This window comes from Carassius carassius, chromosome 23 (genome assembly GCF_963082965.1).
Source record: "Carassius carassius chromosome 23, fCarCar2.1, whole genome shotgun sequence".
Classification (NCBI taxonomy): Eukaryota; Metazoa; Chordata; class Actinopteri; order Cypriniformes; family Cyprinidae; genus Carassius; species Carassius carassius.
The window spans coordinates 8195347-8217474 of record NC_081777.1 but is presented as its reverse complement, the minus strand read 5'-3'; the positions used below and the strand labels follow the sequence as shown (position 1 = coordinate 8217474).

The 22128-nt window shown below is 38.1% G+C and overlaps 1 protein-coding gene across 2 annotated transcripts in view; it reads left to right on the top strand.

The window, feature by feature from the left end:
* Positions 1 to 3295: 3295 nt before the first annotated feature.
* Positions 3296 to 22128, top strand: part of sema6dl (sema domain, transmembrane domain (TM), and cytoplasmic domain, (semaphorin) 6D, like) — a 120111-nt gene continuing 101278 nt past the window's right edge. For both annotated transcript variants that reach the window (XM_059506150.1, XM_059506151.1), the window contains exon 1: positions 3296 to 3424. The gene's annotated coding sequence lies outside the window, so the exon portion shown is untranslated. The remainder of the gene's footprint in view (positions 3425 to 22128) is intronic.

Below are 22128 nucleotides of genomic sequence, written 5' to 3'. Positions count from 1 at the left end.
ATTCTCACTGTGCGAAATGTGTGTAATTTCTCTGGATGATTAAACATCACTGTGGTAGATGCTACCCCTCTCCTAAACACTGGTGGATGATGTTCTCTAAATTCTTGGAAACTTTCTGCATGCTCTTTATTTAATCAAATTTGGTAAACATCATTTCATCAAAATAGCAAGCCGTTAGTTCAGTTTGCATAAATCTGCATCACTCAAATATGGCCAGAATTCTGAAAATCAAAAAAAAACTACAATGATCCATTCTGCTATATTACAAGAAATAACTAGTAATTGTGAAGATTATTTCATATTAGTATGTTCAGGAGAACTTCGCAAGAAAAATGTGCATGCACACATGGATTTGTTCTTAACCTCATTCTAAACTTAATGAATTTGGAGTATTCTGTATGAGCGATAATGTGCCTGAGGGTAGTAATTTGCATAAAAGACATCCAAACCATCTCTATATCAGACATTTCCCGTACAACCTTTTTTTTTATTTTTTCTCACTCTCAATAAACATAGGATCCTCTCTAAAGATGTGCTTTGGCTTGAATTATGTTTAGCAAGATCCTCAAAAAATGCCAAGTGTGCCATCTAAAAAAACAGGTTAGAAAAATAACACACAGTACACACACACACATATTATGTAAATAAAAACGTATTTTGGTTTCGATTAATCGCGATTAATCTTTTGACAGCACTAATATATAGATACATATACTTGTGATATATATATATATATAGATAGATAGATAGATAGATAGATAGATAGATAGATAGATAGATAGATAGATAGATAGATAGATAGATAGCACATTGATAAACAGCAGTGAAACAAATGTAAGGTCATCTGATGCAGCCCATAATAAACAGCATGTTCATCTGTCAACACACACACATAAATTGCAGCATGTGTCCTATCAATGTTGTCGGGTCATGTGTGAAAGCAAGCTATAGAGCCTGACATTACCGATCTCATACAGGTAGTGTGTGCGTGTGCAGAGAGCATCTGACCTGGATGCTGGGGGTTTATGCGACCAGTGGGAATATGTTTGTGGTTCAGTACAGTGTTGAAGTTATCTGAGCCATTCAATTGACATTGTTACGACCCTATAGTTTTTGTGTGTGTGTGTGTGTGTTTGTGTGTGTCTGCCCAGGGTTGCTGCTGATTGGTTCCTGCAGACTCACTGCCATTGTCCTCTGATTGGTCTTCTCTCCCTTAAAAGAGATGAAAGCATTTCCTTTAATGAAGGGGCCATTTTGTGAACCATGCTCTTTTTGCTGTGCTTTTGCTGATTTTCCCCATTTGTATAATTGGAGAGAGATTGTTTGGATATTTGTTGTTTTGTAATGGTACTCTGGCTTACTCAACCCTTGTTTGTTGTACAATTTAGATTTTCGATATCCCTCTGAACTTGATGTTTCTTTGTAAATATTTATTGTGAATATTGTAGTTTTGGGAATGTAAAGAGTCAGATTCCAGCTTTTTGTTTTTGTGACGTTTGGATATCTGTTTTTGGATTGGGTAGTTAGGTTATAGAATTATTTTTTTTTTTGGATAGTTCATTTAGAGGGTTTAATATTTAGAAAATTTTGTTTATTATTTTGGCACCATCGGCTCCTGAAATTGGACTCCCAAATAAAAATTCAAAAGAAGTTGATTGTTCACACTCGTTTTCATGTTATGCTCTACCCCTAGACGGGATGTAACAACACGCAAAGGTTTGCAATGCAAGCATTTAAGAGAAAAAGTGCTAGTGTGTGCGTGTGAGAGAGAGAGAGAAACAGGGAGCAGAGTGTTAGGTAAGAAGCTCTAGACATGTACAGTACACAGATGTGAATGCATTGCAAGTGTGCAGTCCTGCTGTAAGTCCTGGATGAATGTTCTTGTTCAGTTTAGAACACAGCTCTGAACTATGATTGCTTGCTACTGCTTGGCAGTGGTATTAGAGGGAGCACAATTTCAATCGAGGAGGCATTTTTATTGGACAAAAATTTGTATATGCCTATTACTACAAGATGAGTCATCTGTATTTTTAGTGTGGTCTCCCATAAGAGAAAGAATATAAATTTTAAATCCGTAAAAACCAAACAAACATGGAATAAAATCAAAAAGCTCCTTCGAACAGTAACCTATGCATGAGTGTTCAACCCAGTTCCTGGAGGGCCACGTTCCTGTTGAGTTTACCTCTAGCTCCTGAATGAGGTAATCTAAGTCTTCAGGATTACTAGAAACTTCTAGGCAGCTGTGTTAGAGTTAAACTCTGCAGGATAGTGGCCTGCCAGGAACATGATTGGACACCCCAGGCCTAACATCTCTTAATGACCCATTTCGTACTGCATAAATGATTTCTGCCCCATGCTGACCTTTTGTGACCTTTCAGGACAGCTTATCTTACTGTGCAGAAGCGCAAGTGTGCTCTTAAAAGCCAGCAGGAAAAGGGGAGGATGGGTCACAGCGAGTGTGCAAGAGTGTGTGTGCATTTAGCCGAGACAGCACCCTCAGGGCCGTCTGCGTTTTCGGTCTGGTCGCCTGCCCGTGCCGCAAGTATCGACTGAGTGTCTGATTGTCTTCAAACTGTCAGTGTGGGCTTATTGTGTTTCACAGCTCAAGAACAGCCTGAAGACAATGAGAAAAACTCCAAAACTGCACTTCCATTCTCTCGCATTTCTCTGTGTGGCAAAGTCTGAATGCTAATTTCACACCTGGACTCATTATGTTTCTGTTAAAATTCTCAGATTATTAAAAGTGGTAAATTCAGAACAGAGTGACAGCACCAATTACGCCGCCACAAACTCCTTTCAGAAATGTTCACCACACCTTATTGTGCTTTGCCATGAAACTCGAATAAAAGAACTTGCGGTAATGCATTGCTCAGGGGAAACGAGAAGGAAATCATATTGTCTGTGTCGGCTAATCGCTTCAATATATATCGCCACAATGTATTGATTCATATCCTGCCATGCACGGCTGTTATTCTGAGGAACAAATAAAGCGCAGAGGGAGCAAGTGATCAATTAGCCTCACATTATTCCTTTTGTCTACCACAGCTGAGCAAGTCTTATCAACCACAAGCACACAACTTCCCCTCTGGCTGTCGTCCCGAACCTGCTCCCAGAACCTGGCTTTATCAGAACCACCGCTGCAGTCTGTCTTTGTAGGGTTCAATGTGTGTGTGTGTGTGTTTTGAGCTCAACTCCCAAGAGTTTAACAGACAAGGGTGTGTGTGTGTGTGTGGCACTTACTCTCTCTGCGCTCGCAGCTCGCACACACACACTCCGCCTCGCAGCTGCGTGGATGACAGAGAGAGCAGCGTGCATGTGGACCACTGTCTCTCAGTCTGAGCGTGTGACAGTCCTGCTTGTGGAGGAGCGCACTCTCCCCCTCCTTCTCTTCTCGCGTGTGTGTCCTGCAGAAACCCATCAGAACGTAAGTCCCTGGTATCTTTCGATGCTTTTGTTTTAGCTGTGCATGTGTGAGAGACACTTCAGACATCCCTTTTCCCTCGCAGTTCTTCCTTCTGCTGATTGAAAGTCTCTCTAGATCTGTGCTTAGTGTATAGTAGCAGATGTTTAAGGTGATTGGTTCAGGTTTTGATTTTGGGGAGGCTACTTTTATGGGAAACTATGGGGGTGACAGTTATCCGTGACTCTTTGCAAGTCGCAGCGAGAGAAACGATGAGATCAGCTGAAGGTTTGTATTCACAGGCGCTTTGTTCGGGTGTGATATAAGCACGTGTTTAGAGGACTGGCTGAACACACACCTGAGAATTTAATGAATCTGCAAATATGAGTTACAGTCTGCCTGCTTTAAAGACTGCACTGCACAAAATGGTTTTCTTCTTAAAACAAGATAAATCTACTTAAGAAGCAAAACAGTATGTGACTATACATCTTCATTTTTCAGAGAATATATCTTCTATAAAGTTCACTTTCCCTAGCCCATTGGCAATTTTTCTTGTTTTAAGTCTAAACCCCATTAAACAAAAACAATGGGAACAGAAAACACTTCAAGTTAGATTCTTTCTTTCTGCATGGGGGAGGAAGTAATTAGCTTGTAACTTGTGGGGGCATATACAGTAGCTATATTTGTACGAGGTTTAGCCTCCTCATGGTAGTGTGTGTGTGTGTGTGTGTGTGTGTGTGTGTGTGTGTGTGCAGTAGTCAGTGCCAAATAATGCTAAATGCTGAATAATTAATAAGACTCATAAAGCCCCAGCGTGTGTTTGAGACTCTAGCTGCAGGGATGCACTTTAGCACTCCAAACTGGACACAGCACACCAACCATGCCCTCATCTCAGCAGCAATTACTGAATTAAAGCGGAGATGTTGTGGGAAAAATCATTTCTGCTCATTTGTAAATCTATGCAGAGAGGCTGATGTATCTTCCATCTCTATTAATTTAATTCACTGTGCTTAATTGGTTTGACCAAATTATGTTTTGTGTTGGCAAACAAATAATATAGCAAGAACAAGAGAATAATATATTGGACAAAGCAGAACAAGAACAGGAATAAATACACAGGACAAAGTAAAAATTGATACAGATTATGTCATTACTCACCTTCTTGTCTTTTCAAACCCATATGCTGTGAGTTTTTCAGTGAAGTAAAAAAAGGATGATTTTGTAGTTTACCCAGTGTTATCAAAGATTTCAAACTTGGTACATTGGCAGACCATTTCTTATTTAATCTTGTGAACACAAATGAGATTTGAGAGCTTCCATGAAAGTGAAGCTAATCAGTAATTAACTACTAAAGCATGACTTAATAGGTTTTATATATAGTGCAAGTAACATGTACTGTTTTACTATGTATATTGTTACTACAGATTATTTTTGTACAGCTTGTCCTTTAAGCAAAAATAGTTGTCTGTCAGACCTAAACTGTGTAAATAACTGTATAAAGATTCTTCCCTAAACCTAACCCTAACTTTATCTATCGTCCACACTCAAACACAGCCATTCAGTGCAGCCCTCTAATCTGGTTAGGGTTCGAAAATGTGCTGATAGGCGTTAGCATTACCAAGTCTCCCAACTCTTTCACATGTGCTCTGTCTCCATTGTTGTTCTGTTCCTTGGCTTGTTGAGCTCTTTTCTCTTGTTTCCTCCATTCAATGCCATATGACATCTATTCTGTGTGTGTGTGTGCATGTTGTGTGTGCGAGAGAGTGTCTTTGTTTTGTTGCCAGGGCTTGGCTCAAGCAGGCAGCATCCATATTGCCCATGAGCAGAGACCCCACCCAACCACATTCACATGTGATGAATAAAACATGACATTGAGATTGTGCCTGGGCTGAGTGCAGCCGGGCAGCTCTGTTGACCCGTTTCAGAAAGCCACCAACAGGTTCCGACTAATTTGGGTCACTTTAAGCCCATATAAAAACAGCACGTCAGTATCTACAGAGGCTGAGTGAATCAGCAAGTCCAGAATGATCCAGCTTGGGTCCCTAGACTCCCCCAGCTAAGGGAAATATAAAGCAGGAACACGTTCAAAGGAAGTCAATGTTTATTCCCTTGGTATCTCTCTCTTTCTCTCTCTCGCTCTATTTCTTTACCTCGCCGCTATTGTTGAGAGCATGTGCGGATTTGTGGAACATACACATCTTTTTTTCCCGTTCTTCCCTGTGTGAATTTTAAGCCACAAACCGTGAAACAAAATAGTCACTTTCGTGTTCTTTAGAAGAAGGAGTTTAATTTATGCAGAAATTATAATTCATCTACAATAAAAATGCACAACAAAGATAACAAGATGACTGTTTACTTGTTTGTGGAAGGTAAAGTTCCTGACCCACTCAAAGTTTGGTCGTTGTCGGTTCTGAACGATTAGCATACACGATCGCTCGCGGCCGTATATGCGTGTTTTAGTAGGTTCTAAAGCCTACACGCTTTCTCTGAACAGAAAGGAAGCTTCCTGCCTTTTTCACCCTGCCGTATCCTCTTCATCTCTCTCTTTCACAGCTTGTTTTGTTTGTCTGCAGGGATTTGCGTGTATGTCTTCCAGATTCACACTTTCTAATGTTCCGTTTGCCCCCTTATGATTTCTCTTGGTGGAGGTGGGTTGATTCACCTCTCCACCCTAGGCAAGTGCCTTTTCTCTATTTGACTGCCAAATATATCTTCACCCACAACCAAACCAAGCCCATGCCAACCCCTCACTTCCATCTAAAACCCACCCTGAGGTATGAGGGTGTTTTAATAAATAAGGTAACATAGCATTAAAACTAGTCTTGGAGAGCCAGATATTTGAAAATCGACATAACATTAGTCTCACTTTGCAGCTTAGTCTATAACAGTGTTTTCCAACCCTGGTCCTGGAGTACCCTCACCTCTGCATATTTTGCAGGTCTCCCTAATCATTTGATGAGAAATGTATGTGTCATTCCTGTTCATCTCAGTTGCAGTCCTGGCCTTGCAGAGGTTCTCCTGGAAGTACTGTACACAATTTGAAATCTTCCATGCCAGACCCAGGACAGTGGGTCTCCAGGAGCAGGCCTTTGGACCAGGGGCGCTGCACAAGGTCCCGGGCCCTATGCATAGGCAGTCCTAATGGGCCCCCCTCCCCTTGAAAATATATATTCCAAACTTTTCAAGGGCCCTCTCTTACTTTGGGGCCCTGGTAATCAGTACTGGTTTTACCCCAAGTCCGACGCCCCTGCTTTGGATCAATCACTGCCATCCTGAGGTGCGACAGTAAAAAGGTCCAAATTCTAAAACTGGACACCTTGATTCTGGCTTAATCCCACCCAATTAGACAGGATCAAACTTTCTGAATGACATGTAAAAGAACAAATAACAGATTGCTTTGTTTGTGCTGTTTAGGGCTGTGTAAATCTGAAATGGACTATATGAGCATATCTCCATCTCAAGCACAGCATGATTCATTCTGCTTCTTACTGCAGACCTAATAGCACATGCAGAGGGTCTCTTTTGGCATAGTCTAGTCCATTTTGCTTATTTTTAGCATAAAAAACCCTTGGATTCAGATTGGAAAAGTAATCTGATTGACATGTAAAGAGATAGACCACAAGTTTATTTAATTTAATTTAATTCATGCATTTAGCAGACGCTTTTATCCAAAGCGACTTACATTGCCTTCAGGTTAACAATTTTTCCTTATTTTAGTTTTTATGCTCCATATAAGAATGTGTAAACCTGAAATGGATGATGTACACTGTCCTCATCTTAAGCGCAACATGATTTATTCCTCTTTTTTATTGCAAATCTATTAGTGCACATGGACAGTCTCTGATTAACCAACCTCTTAATCACACTGTTTACCTCAGCACATTTTTTAGGGGCAACTTTATGTTTCTCTCTCTCTCTTTCTCCCTCAATCCATCTCTGCCACTAACCCAATCTCATTAATGATCGATCGATCAAACTTGGCTATGTTCTGCTGGAGTCTGGAGTGGTTGTAAGCCATAGTTCTCTGGTAGGGGCCAATGTGGAGAATCATGCTCTCTCTCATGGAGGCTGCAGTAATTAGCGCTCCTCAATGTTATGGCACTACATCAATCAGAATCTCTTTTCAACCCGCCAGTACCATGATTGGACCATTTGTTCTGCCTCTCATGGGCCAGTGTTCAGACACTGTGGCTGTTTGCTCTGTACCTCTAGAGCAAAGCTGATAACAGATCCTGTATGTGACTGAAGCTCTCAATGGATGCAACTGATTTGCATGGTTGTTGCAGTAGATATATATTTCAATAATGAGGTAACAAGGCCATTGCATTAAACCTGATGTGAAGTTGGATCCATACATAAGCACATTCTGACTGTGTGGCAAGGTTAACAGTTCTCTCAAAATATTGAATAATTGGACTTTGACTAGATAAACTTCAGGTTGTAAAATGGCATGTGGTGTGATTAAAAAATGTAATGATATTTAGCCATGGATAAAAAAATATAAAATAAAAAAAATACCTTGAAAAATATATTTAACAACTTAACACACATTTCCTTTTATGTGCATTGATTATTTCACCCTAAATTGTACAAATCTCTGGTTGATCCCTTTGCATGTCTATCAGAATGAATGGAAAAGCGGGCCAGACTATGTGCAGCGGTCAAAAATCTGTATCTGTAAGACTATAGTATTTATATAGGTACATTTACTGACTTCAGATGTATTTTCATTATACAATAATTACAAAAGGCAAGAGATTTGAATCTGTACAAGATCATAATACTCAGTTTTACATGTTCTTGCTGTTTCCCCCTCAGTTCTTGTTCTCTTACTCTTTTTAGGCAGAAGTGGGTTTGATTTGGCGAGATTAGCTTTAGTTAGTGCAGGGATAGAACACGTTTTATGTAGAGATGGGAATAGAACAGACAAATGCATTTTGATACCAAAACAATTTAAATAATTGAGTCATGACGTTGAGTTTACCATGCATGAATACAGAGTTTTCCTCACTTCCTGTTATTTCTTTTTTCTGCTCTGCTGATAGGAGCTCATCATCATTGATGTTCAACAAAACATGAAAGAGAAACAAATATGTCTGCTGTTCTGTTGTGTTTCTAAGAGACCTAAATGTGAAAATGTTCCATCAGATTTGTAGCTTCAGAAATTACTTTGGGACTGCTCAGATGGGCTGGATCAAAATGGACCACACGCAGTTCACAGGCCATGAAAACCTGATGGTGTGGAACAGACTAGGCAGGACGGTCATTTCAACTGCTAGATGAACGGTCAATCTAAGAGGTCACTTTACTATTATACTCCTCAGGGCTGAAATAAAATACAACCTTATTTACCGCCACAAAATGGGTCTGAATGTGTGTGCGCATGTGAATGTTCAGCCTCAAATGCATTTGTGAAGCAAACCAATGTGGACAGCAAGAAAGAATTATCCTACAGTGAACCAGTATTTGCCCACACCTCAACAGAATTACCTCAAAACACAAGAGATTTAGCCCACACCACAATGGAATTAACCCACAACATAACTGAATATTTTCAGCTAAATTAAATTTTAAGTTCAATGAAAAATGGTATATCACCTCACCATGCTAAAAGGAAACAGAAGCTAATTGTGTCAGTTCATTCTGTGGGGGATGAAATGCATTGTTTACTTTATAAAGGAAAAGGGCATTTCAACTCTCATACCTCAAGTTGATGTCTTTTTTTCAATATTATAATATGCTGTATCTTGATAAATAAAATCACATTGCATAAACAGAGCCAAAGTCATTTTTAATCAACTCAGCTCACTCTGTCGCCATCTTGGAAACACCCTGGGCAGCTTTTTTCTAGTCATGCAAGTGCAGCTCTTTATCTAAACGAGGGCACAGAAAAATCTCCAGTGTTTGCTAAGCTTATGTATCAGTAACATTTCACCAGGGTAGCATAGGCTAAACCAGACTCAAAACACATGTTTTTAAAAGGGTTATATGATGTTGCTAAAAAGAACATTATTTTGTGTATTTGGTGTAATGCAATGTGTTTGTTGTTTAAGGTTAAAAAAGAAACACATTATTTTCCATATAAGGTACATTATTGTTGCTCCTCTATGCCCTGCCTTTCTGAAATGCATAATTTTTTACAAAGCTCATCATTCTGAGAAGCGAGGTGTGCTCTGATTGGCCAGCTATCCAGTGCGTTGTGATTGGCCAAATTCCTCAAACATGTGATGGAAATGTTATGCCCCTTACCATACTGTGATGCTGTGTGTCCCGGAGCGCTGAGACAAAACCAATCAAATGAGGCATTTGTGGCATCCAGTGGGCACATGATTACTGATTATAATGACTTACACTGTCTTTTACCCGTTGGGTTGTGTATCGTACTGCGTAAACATAAAAACATGTCTGCATCGGAGAAACAACAAAGCTCGCGCTATCAGCACTCGGGTGATGATGGAATAAATGACTGCTCATATTCCAGCATAAAAGGCATTCACATTGAACAAGAGTGAATGGTTTGTCCACGTTTTTTATGCCTGGGAATCCAGAATGTGCATGAATCAACAGAAACATATATTAGCTGATATACGGTATATATAATGCAAACACTTCAAGGCAAAGTGTAGCTAATGCACCACTAGGGGCATCAAACTGAATTCCTGTCAGTGTTCAACAAACAGGCAGGTCGACCATTTTTTGAGGCAAAGTTTGAAATGGCAAAGGAGAAACATTTTAACACAGACAAATAACATGGAGCAGGCTTTATCTATTTGTCAAACAAAATAGCATTATAGCTGTATACAATTCAACTAGCAATCATTTGTAGATGCAGAATAAGGCCTTTTATTTAATAATTTCAACATGAGCTGAGCAGTTTGTCATTTATGTCACCAAACATTGCTCTTGCATGCTATTTTATCAGCTGTAAACAAAAATGTTGAATATGGGAAAATGCTTCCAGTGGAGAAAAAAAAATAAATACAAAATCTTTAAAAAAAAAAAAAAACCCAGTGGGGGATTTTATTTACTGAGCCACATAGTACCATCTGGAGACAGGCAAGTTTTCCCCAATATGAAGTAGTTACATTACCCCACCCACTGACAAACATGCACATGCATTTATTAACATTAGACATTATAACATGCAACAATGTAGCATGATATATAGCATGTATAACAAGATGTATGCATACACTACAGTCCGTCAAACAGATTTCACATAAAATTAAAGAAGGAAAAATGAGAGAGAGAGAGAGAGAGAGAGAGATTTCTTTCATCCATACCAATAGCAGCATGACAGACCATTTTACAGAACATAAAGAACAAAGCAGGTTTCAAAAACACAAAAAGCAAAGCTTTAAGCATAATGTTAATTAATGTCAGTGTGGTGGAACACTTGTTCTTTCTGATTATCAGCTAATTAATCTCTAGAGAAAACACGCTGAGCTCTGAGAGACAGATTAAAATCCAGAGACCCGAGTGACCAGCGGCCTGACACTTATGCAAAGAATATATATTTCCTAATATATGAATGATCAATATATTGTGTAAATATATTACATTACATTATATTATATGTGCCGCTGCAATTCCTTATGTATTATTCAATATATTGTTATACACTGAAAAATATGATTATAATATATTTACTTACATATCGCAATATATGTAATTTTACATTCAGTAATACACTTAGCATATATATATATATATATATATATATATATATATATATATACATACATACACTTAGTGAACAGACTATCACTGTGCTGACAAGTGCACAGCCATTACTTTTTAGTAATGTTTTTGTAACCCCACAAACTTACATATTGCAGAAACCCTTTTAAATTTAAAAATAATGCAACATTAAACACTTACAGATCTCCCCCATATAAATATTGAGCAAAAAAGCTAAGTATGCTGGCACCTAGAAATCTGCTTTAAGTCATTCCATGAATGTACATACATTCACATTTATATAGGAACATATAATGTAGTCAACATTCTACATATAGGAACATATAGTCGGATCAAATGAAGGATCAAAAGTTTTTTTTGTCTTCATTTCTAAATGTATTTGTATGTACCAATATATAGCCTTAATTGTCAATGAATATATTGCTGTATATTGAAAGATATAAGCAGTAGTTTCCAATTTATGGAAATGTATTATGTTATATGTCGCATTATTTTTAGCAGTATGTTCCCTTTATATTTTTGTTCCGTAAGGGTAGAGAGAGAGATTTCTAATGAACAAAAGGTAAAAGAAATTGTATATGTGTAATGTTAAAGACCATAAGCATACTAAGCAAATTGCTAACAACCCAGGCAATTAGATTCCACTTTCCATTTTCCTAGCCAATCCCATTCGGTGTAACTCTGTGATTCCCAAATGGGGTGGAGTCCTAACCTGCCTAAGATGGAGTCTGTTTACCCTGCTAACAAGATCTGAACCCTTAGGGGCATCGACCGCTGTCTGCAAGAGTCAAATGTGTGTGTTTTCAGGATTCTCTGGATTTCTGCTTTATAAACATCTTTTAAGAGGTTAAGAGGTAAAACGTCTGTAAACCAGAATAGTCTGGCTCCTATAATGCCCTGTGCTCTTCTGTTAGCTATGAGTGCTATTACATAACCCCTTTTTAAAGAATAAATATATCCTTTACGGAAGAAGATTCCAGTGCTGATGTCAGAAGTGTGCAGCCTTGGGCTAGAAACATCATTTATGCAAGCACACAAAAGCAGACACAAATGGCTAGCCAGCACATTGCTAGGTGCATACTTAGCTTGTTATCAGGTTACTGTGACCATAACAAACCATGGTACTCAAGGGGGTGATAGGGTTACCTTCAAACACCTGTAGCATAACACCAGTAGTGCTATTTTACAAAGTAACTAGCTAACAAAACTAGTTAAGAAAATCTGCCTGTGCTAGCAAGATTCTTTTCAACTTGATGCTGTGTTGAACTGAAAGAGAAAATTAAGTTGAACTGAAAGAGAAAACTAACCACTGAAGTTTTTGGCATTGTGCATGATATTTTTTTTTTAGGTGCCATCAGTTAAAAAGCTTTATCATGACATAATTTTCCTGCAGCTCCAGAGTGATTATTCATATGGCAGATTTAAAATTGTATATTTCTTCGTGCTTGTGTAGAGCATGTTTTCAGTGCTTGCTATATGTATGAGTGTGTCTGCAAGTAAACATACATATACAAATGCACAACTCAACCAGCGCAAGAAAGCAGAGGAAAAAATTAATAAATTTGGAAAAGGTAGTAAAAAAAATTAGGATTTTGTGGGATTAGTAATTATGTTAACCTTCAGATGTTATTTTTGTCTTACCCTGCTGTTTCTTAAAGAGGTCATCGGATGACCATTTTTTTTTTTACAAGTTGATATGATTCTTTAGGGTTTTAATAAAAATTCTGTAATATAGTTTGGTTAAAATTCCTGACTAGTAGTGTAAAACAGCACACTTTTACCCTGTCAAAAACAGCTCTTTTCAGAGAAACCTGTTTTCTTGCCTGCTGCTTTAAATGCAAATGTGCTGGATCATGATTGATTCACACGAAGATCCCTTTAAAAACAAATGTAAATCCACTGCATCTTCAGAAGCTCAGATGTGATGACTGCTATGTTCATTATTACATCCGACACCTCATCAGAACACCTCAATTGCTTGGGAGACATTCTTGTCTACATTTGCTCCGGCATCTAAACAATGGTGGACTGATGACAGCTCACTCAGGGCAGGTCTAAGGTAAGACACCAGTCCAGTCTGTACTGAAACGCTACTGTCAATCAAACAATTGTGGGAGGGGCCTGTCTGTGTGACGTCACACAGACAAGCATCTCAGATCAGCCCGATTTGAGAAAGGGTAAAATATTTAATGAGATTAAAAAATAATAATAATAAAAAATAAAAATAACACTGCTAACACACATTTCAGTGTAAAAATGCATGTGGCATTCGATGACCCCTTAAAGTAGCTACATCAGAGAGCATCAGTCCTCTGCCTACTGGCACAGTGAAGCACTGATCTGCCCCCTTTAATTCAGCATATTTCTGGTGCAAGTTTGTTCTTGCTTTGACAAAGTCAGTGTAGACACTGTTTTTCCATTAGAGTTTCAACACCTCCATCTCCATTTTACGTAAACTGTTTTTGACCTTACCACCCTTCCTCTGCCTTCCACAGAATTTCATAGACCACTCTGAAAACAAAGTGGCCATCATTTGCAACTCCAACACCTCAGACACTGCCAACCACCTGGCCCTGTGTCCCACTCTTCTGCTAACTAGGTTATTGTCACCCACTTTTACCCTGTCAATGAATATTATAGATGAGAAAGGACTTGCTCATTCAAAATTGTGCAACCACTGGTCTTGATGTCAGACTAGATGCCCTAAGACCCACACCAAGACCCTTTTGGTAAGATTCTAAAGTACATTAAACACTGCTTTATCAAGAATTATAAGTAAAATGAAATAATAATGCCAAAGACACATTTCTAAAGATAGTCGGTTCGCTTCAGATACATTAAAATAAAGACATCCGCGACACATTTTGACTTGAAACATGCAGCGCTCATATTCATTCAATGACATCATTGCATTTCGAAGTTTAATCCAACTGTATGGAGAGTCATATTTCCGTCCCCAACCTCAAGACCTGTTAAAATAATAATTAAGACATTTCTTATCCCATTTAACCTATTTAAAACTTTTTATGGCCTTAAGTTTGATACTACTCACTTTTTAAGGATCCGTGAAAGATCTGTATTTAAGGTAGCCCATCGGGCAGAGTGTTAATACATTTTGGTAGCCCGACTGGAAAACACAATAGCCCTGGTACGTCGCCCTAAAGCTACAATGAAGACTTGATGATAAGACATGATCTATACAGACGTAACCAAACCTTTTCATGAAGGGCTACCTTCCTGCAGACTTCAGTTCTAACCAGTGTTGACAACTTATTTCAACGGAAAGTAGCTAAACTTCGCCTGAAAAGTCACTAAATGTCGCTAGATGACATCATAATTTAATTAGCATATTCATGACGTAAATGCGTCATATTTTCTTGCCTCCCTGTGCTCACGTACTGCATTTTAATGCAGTCAAATTCTCAATAAAACAGTTTTTATTATTATATTTTAATGTTTCTGTTGTCAGACAATGGAATGAATATTATAATGACTGAAATGCTGTAAATTAAGACTACATAACCAGCTATCAAAGATATTAATCTGCACTTAATCCTATTCACGACATTGTCTAATGAAATCAAATACACATACGATTAAGACAATGGTTCTGCTGTGATTTCGGCTATACTTGCAAGTAAAATAGAGTTAGAAGCAACATAATAACCCTTAAATGGTTTATCCTAAGACCTAGAACTTCATACAACACTTCAACGGGTTGTTGGCAAGACAGTGCAAGACAGTGCATCCAGGATTAGGGTAAGATGGGCAATATTTAGTTTATTAAGATGATTTAATTTGGCCTCTTAATATCTTCAGCCATGTATCAGATCAGAATTTTCTTGTCATTTCATATCTTCATGCCTTGACTTCTCAACTCTCAAACTGTCAAAGCACCAGGCTCGCAACATTAAAATCAGTCCTCACTTCAAGATTCACCTACTCTAGATAACACACCTCACACAGGGATTATTGTCTTTTTATAGCAGTATTTCAATCAGAAAAATAGTTTGACCCATTTACAATGTCCTAGTAACCATGTTAGTAAATTTAAGATTTTGAGAAAACGAATACATATCTTAAGCTCTGGTCTATTTTAAGGCTGGTGGGTGTAAGTGTTTTTGGGCGTATCCGGTGGGATGGTGTAGGGTTGGGATGTGGTCGCCTGGCACAGCCAGTTTTGGTGTCTCAGAGCCAAAGACAAAAATATGCACACAAATCCACACCCAAGAGGACTAACCTGAACAAACAGCTATAGTTATTCGCTCTAGCACTCTCATCAGACAAGCAGATTTGAAAAACCAAATAAATAAATGCAGAGAGTATTTGCCCACATTTCTTCAGGGGACACAAGCAGCTTGCTTAAGCAAAGGTTAGGCCATTCTTCTGCAGGAACATTTTTCCACTGATGATATAATTGGAAAGTGAAATATTGAACTCTTATGAAGTTTTGTTTTTTTCTACGTGTTATTAGTTTGAGTCATGCTTCACAAGTGTCAAGTTGGTTTCTGAGAGGAGGCAGTCAGAATACTAAGAGGCCAAATCAGATCAACATGATGGAACATGTCCCCAGGGTCAGACTTCACAGACACAAACAAATCACATACTAATATTTAACTATGGTACTGTTTGTGTGAAAGAGAGTGAGATATTAGGTGTTTAATATTTGTAAATATTGAAATGTAAATTGAATAAATACAAAGTTCTGTCTTAAACTCTAGATGGCGCACACCGATAGGTTCTAACTTAATCTGATATAATTACATCATTATTCACATTGCACTGCTTATTGGTTGCTTTTCACATCAGCAGTAAATAAGCTTGTTGCTCAACACCCAATCACTTGGCTAGAGCTTGCTTTGACAGTTGCAGCAACAGAAACCCTCCACCTTCCCCAGCTCCACCTGCATATATGCTATGGAATGATTTCATGTATGTTATATATTGGAGTTATTTAATTTATTGTATATGTCCAGCAGCAGTATTTCTTACATGCTCACATAAATTACTTTTATTCATAGAGTTGTATTGTTAATTATATATATATTTTATTTTTATTTTTATTTTTTTTATTTTTTTTACAAACACAAACTTTTACATTTGGAACAATGGAATATCATTTCAATCACAGCTGAATTTCATTGACAGATATAAATGAAGCATCTTGAAAATTTGACACAGTGATACAGTGATAACCTCTGTGTCAGTTCCTTAACAGAATGAGGGACAAAAGTCATCACACACATTAGTTCTGTCAGGTATGTTACAAATGTGTGTGACCTAAGACTTTAAATTCAGGTAATTACCGTGTTTGCAGAAAATCCTTCTGACCTGGACTAACACTGATGCTCAGCTGACCCCCCCACACACACTCCCACACATGGGCTGCAGTGTGCCCTGTTATCCAGAAGAGATGACAGCAGTTATAATTACATTAGTGCAGTAAGTACATCTAATCACCTCCATGGCACTCAAGCTGCCCAGAGGATGCAGCGGCCAGACTGTGTATGTGTGAGCCTTGCTCTTGCAGTTATGTTCTCCCTAACTGCCTGTCACAAACCATTAAGGCTGAATGACCACATACTTGACTGCAGGACCATATGTACAGGTAAACTCACATAAATACAGACACCCACACAGCCAGTTAGAGCCTCCCGGAAAAGACATTAGCCATTTCAGACCAACACTGAGTGCATATTCTAATGTTCAGAGGGAATATTTAAAATCAATTATTACTTACTCACTCTCATGTCATCCAAACCCATATGACTTTCTTTCAACTTGATGTGCTGAGCCACACATACATGGCCACAGTGTTTATAATCCTAAGGATATCATCCTACAAATGGGCTGGTTATAATTATCTCTGTAAATTAAACCAGGATAGAAGAAAGTATTTAAAAAAAAAAAAAAAAAAAAAAAAACTTTTTAAATAAACTACTCAAGATCAGTGACTCACTGGAGTCACGTTGCTCTTAACTGCCCTATTGGTTTACATAAATCAGTTTCATATTTCCTCAGAATGAGTTTACCCTGGATGGGCTAATCGAACCAAAAAACAGAGTGAAAATGCTGGCCCTGAGAATTAAGAAACCCATAAAATATCAATTGTATAAGGATGATGGCAGTATTTTTAAAGACTTAAAGGGTATTACTAAACTTTTGTGAAGTTCGTCCAAAGACTGTTTTTGTCTCATTAGTGAAAGTGAAGTGACATTCAGCCAAGTATGGTGACCCATACTCAGAATTTGTATTATGAAGATGTAGAGAACTTCTGTGCAGGTGCTGCATTGCCAAAATGAACAGATGATTAAAATAATCTGTTCGAAGGCCTTTAAGAAATATAAGAAACTATTTAGTCCTATTTAGTGGGATTTGTCCAAAGTAATCACTCTCTTACTATAAATGTTTTAAGGATCACTAGGGCAGTTAATTTGAGATTTTATATCTAATGCAATACAATGTATAAATGACTATGTGTAACTATAGTATGTTAACGTATCCAGTAAGTACATTGGGTTTACATAGCTGCATTAAGAATCTGATGACTTGTCAGATGTGGATGCACACATCTGGCATTGTGTTTGTGATGAGAGAGAATGTGTAGAGTTGATATTCATCATGTGGCTTCAATACAGAACTCAGATTCATTGACCTTCAGCAGTGCAATGGTGCTTCTCATCAGATTCACAAAGTAATCTAAACTGATCAATAGAGCACACTGAGTGGCCTTTTAATCTTGTGAAATCCATGTTTTAATGAATCTCTGATTATGATGGATTGCTATGATAGAGACGGAGATTACATTACCTGATTCTGGATTACCATCTAACAGAACAGAACCAATGAAATATTCAATAAACAAACAGAGGAAATCACACTAATTTTCTCCAACAAGTTTTGAATTGATCAAGAGGGCATTTGGCGGCTCTCTGTCTCTATGTGACAGTGCATCTTGCAATAAACATGGTGGTTCATGTGCTTTCTTCTTTCTGACAGAATACAAAGCACAAATATGGAGCTTAATATAAACATCAATTATTAATATAGCAATAAAATTGTCTCCCTAGAGGAGCAAAAACAGAGAGACAGGATTTATCAAGATTCTCATATTAACAGGGACTGCAACACAGTGAGGAATCAACTTTTTTTCTTTCTTATTTTTTTATATTTTATTTTGTTTCATCTGAGCATGTAATATGCTTTTATTAAATAGAACGGCCCTTCTGTCTGTTCCTGCAAACAAGCTCATCCAATGCAGTCTTTCTTTAAGCACCTTCAACTGATCAGTGTGAAGGTTTTTTACCCCCCCCCCCCCCCCCCCAAAAAAAAAAACATCTGTTATTTGTTTTCGACAGCTACACTGTAGAAGACCAGTTAGTTGTAAAAAATCTAATTTCTTAAAAAAATCTAAACAAATGCTAAGTTCTTAAAACTGTATTTGGTGGCAAATTTATTAAGTCCTAATAAAATGTAACCTTAAGGCCTTTTCACACCAACACGAATGTTCAGCATAAAAAATGGCATTTTTGGCTTGTGAATTTTTGTGTCAGTCCAAACAAGCGCATCAACAACTATTATAACAAATTAAAATGTTTATTGCACCAAAAATGTGTCTTTACATGAACAGGCGTTTATGTTAACACAGTTAAATTACCTTTAATCATCTTCATCACTATTGTTTTTCTGTAAGCAAGCCCAAATAAACAAATAAACAAACACACAGCTGGTCAATTTCTCCTTGCGATGAACTGATTTTACACTGATTAGCCTGTTAGCTGCTAATCTTCCTTCCACATTAGTGATTCGATTCAGCTAATGAGAGGAATGCTCTTTGCTATCAGCATGCACACAGGCACAAGCCCATCAGCAACACACACCCAAAAGGATGACAGACACAAATTCAACCTTTCCAAAACTTAAGGTGATTCCTGCATCTGACATCAATCAAAAACTTGTGAGCGGAATGCATTTGTGTAAACTGCATATGCACAAACCGTACATACACACATCTAATGAAGTTAAGATGCCTAAAAGCAACTGTATGAATGAGTCATTATTGTCTATTTCTGGAAATCCAGAGTGGAGATCAAAGCTGGCTGGCAGGGTGGGTCCAGGCTGCATTAATCCACATGTATAATGCATGTCACAGTGTCTGGATGTGCTGGTAGCATATGGGCATAATGAGACGGTGTATCCCCAGAACAGCAGGAGACATTAACGACAAGTTTCTCTCAGGGACAATGAAAGCTCAGCTCACAGCAAAAGTAACTACAGATGTGCAAAGCTTGCCCACAAGCATCCTAATCGTGATCCTTGCTTACAAATGTGATCCATCACTGAAAGAATCATATGTGAGGTAACCAAGACTTCCATGACATCAGACAATAGAGCAAAACATTGATCATCTGCCTTTTCAATGACCTTGGTTCCACCCACTTTTTCCCATTTGCTTTATTTTCATTGCTGTTTGCTATACAGCGCTATGATACAAAGAAAAAACATTTCTGAATATAAAATGACAGATGGTTAGTTCATCCCAAAAAGGAAATTATGTTTTTGTTTTCTCACCTTCATGTCGCTCCAAACCTGCATGACTTTCATTCTTCTATAGAACAGAACAAAACATAATTTTACACACATGGAAGTCTTTGGGCACCAAAATTGTTTGACTACCAATATTCTTCAAAATATATAGTTGTGTGTTCTGGAGAAGAAGAAGAAAAAAGTCATATAGGTTTAGAATAACATAAATTCATGTGACATTGTGAATTATTCCTATGATTTGTTTTAGAATAATGTAAGGGAAACAGGTCAATACAGCTCAGTGGGAATCATTTAAGATTTTATAGGGAATTTGGACAGAATCACTGTTTTACGGCTGATCACTGAGTCAGCCAGTGATTTACTGAATGAGCCGTATAACATCAACTCTGCAATGGACATTAAAATAAAAAAATATAGTGAAAACACTATTAACTAGCACAGTAACAAGATCGGCAGTTTAAGACATTAACTTGTAAGCACAAAACACAAGATACTTATCTTTCAATTATAAATAAGGCTTTATTGGATAAATCTAAGATATATAAACAAATTTAACATATGAACACACGCATTCACACATTAGTACAAGTTGCAGGGAGAAAGTGAGGAAAGAATAAGTTTAAGAGAATGAAAATGTGAAATCCCAAGTTTAAAGCAATATATGCAATTGCATAGACCTGAACAACCACCAATCACTTAATTAACTCTCGAATTGAGTTCCTTAATGAGGTAAAAATTTGTTTTGGGGTTTCCTTTTGTTGTAGTCGTTGCCGAAAAGGGAGTTTCCTGAGGATTGGCTGGAAGTTCAGTATTTATAGAAGTGACGTCTTGGGAAGCCAGTCGGTGAGTGTTAGCTGAAGATGCGGAATTGTGGGCTGATTGAAGTTTCAGACGGGCACTTGAGGTCGGACTCAAAGACACAGTGTTAGGCATAACTTAACTCAGAACACAAAACTCTCAATGGAAAAGAAACCAAAGTAAAAGAATAAAAGTAATGTTTGACAACACTAGGTGGCGTTTCTTCTCATCGTGGCTAAGTAGCAGCGGGCGTGCAGGCCAATGCACACTGGAATTGTGCTCAAAGAACGGAAAAAGTAACGGTAAAAAGCATGGCTGAAAGTGATGACTAAAAGCGAAAAGTTAAAAGCAGGCATGACTAAAAGCAAAAGCTAAAAGCACGGCTACAAGCCATGACCAAAAAACTAAAGAGCTAAAAGTTAAAAGCAGGCATGACTAAATACAAAAGCTAAAAGCTAAAAGCTAAATTTGATGGTGTCCTGAGTATTTGATCCGGGCTGTGGGACACCTCCCAAATGGTGTGAACGGTTGTGTGGAGAGGCGTTCAGGGCACTTGATGGGTGTTCTTCTTTCAAACCTGCAGTAAAACTCGTTCAGATCATCTGCCAGTCGTTGATTCTCCACAGTGCTGGGGGATGGTGTCTTGTAGTTGTTGATCACTGTCAGACTTTTCCACACTGATGCTGAGTCATTGGAAGTGAACTGAGTCCTTATTTTTCCAGAATAATTCCTCTTTGCCACTTTGATCTCCTTTTACAGTGTGTATTTAGCCTGTTTATACAAGACATTGTCCCCCTTCCTGTAAGCATCTTCTTTGGCCTGACGGAGCTGTCTGAGTTTTGCAGTGAACCACGGTTTGTCATTATTGTAAGTTGGATGAGTCCTGGTAAGAATACACATATCCTCACAGAAACTGATATAAGATGTTACAGTCTCTGTGAGTTCGTCCAGATCAGTGGCAGCAGCTTAAAGAAGAGGTATCTATGGTAGGAACAGCGGCTATCTCCAGTAGCGATATATTTAGCTTTGGTCCTTGCGGGTACCAAGATCAGCGAATTTGTGCTGTGGCATTGGAAAGGTTACGTACGTTCCCTGATGGAGCAAACGGAGACATTATGTCCGCCATAACCTTGAACCAACGGCTCCTCAACATAAAACCTGAAGAGTGGATGCACCTGTTATCGGTTTATACCCATGTGCACGGGGAGTGGTTTAGGTATGCAAAATCCACTAGCCAAATTTCATTGGAATTTTCTCTTAAAGTCAAAGAGGATTGGGGCTCCCAAGTGAATCACCCTATGTCATCACGACATAACGTCTCCTTTCCCTCCATCAGTGAATGAGGGTTACGTGTGTAACTGAGACGTTCTTGACTCGGTATTTGGCTGTTGAACATGATGTTTTTAAATATAATTTTGAAACCACTGATGTGTGGATTCAATGACAAAATACACTTACATTATTAACATAATAACATTAGAGCTCATGGTAAATCTGTTGTAAATGATTAATCCTTTAACTTTAAAAGTGAAAGGGAAAAAAAAATAGATTTTACATCTGGAACCCAACTGTTGCGCACTGAACCAGCTGTGAAAGAGCAAACCATATCTGTGATTGTGACCCTGATTGTGATATAGTCATACAAATTAAATAATTTAAAATCATCATCATCACTATGAACC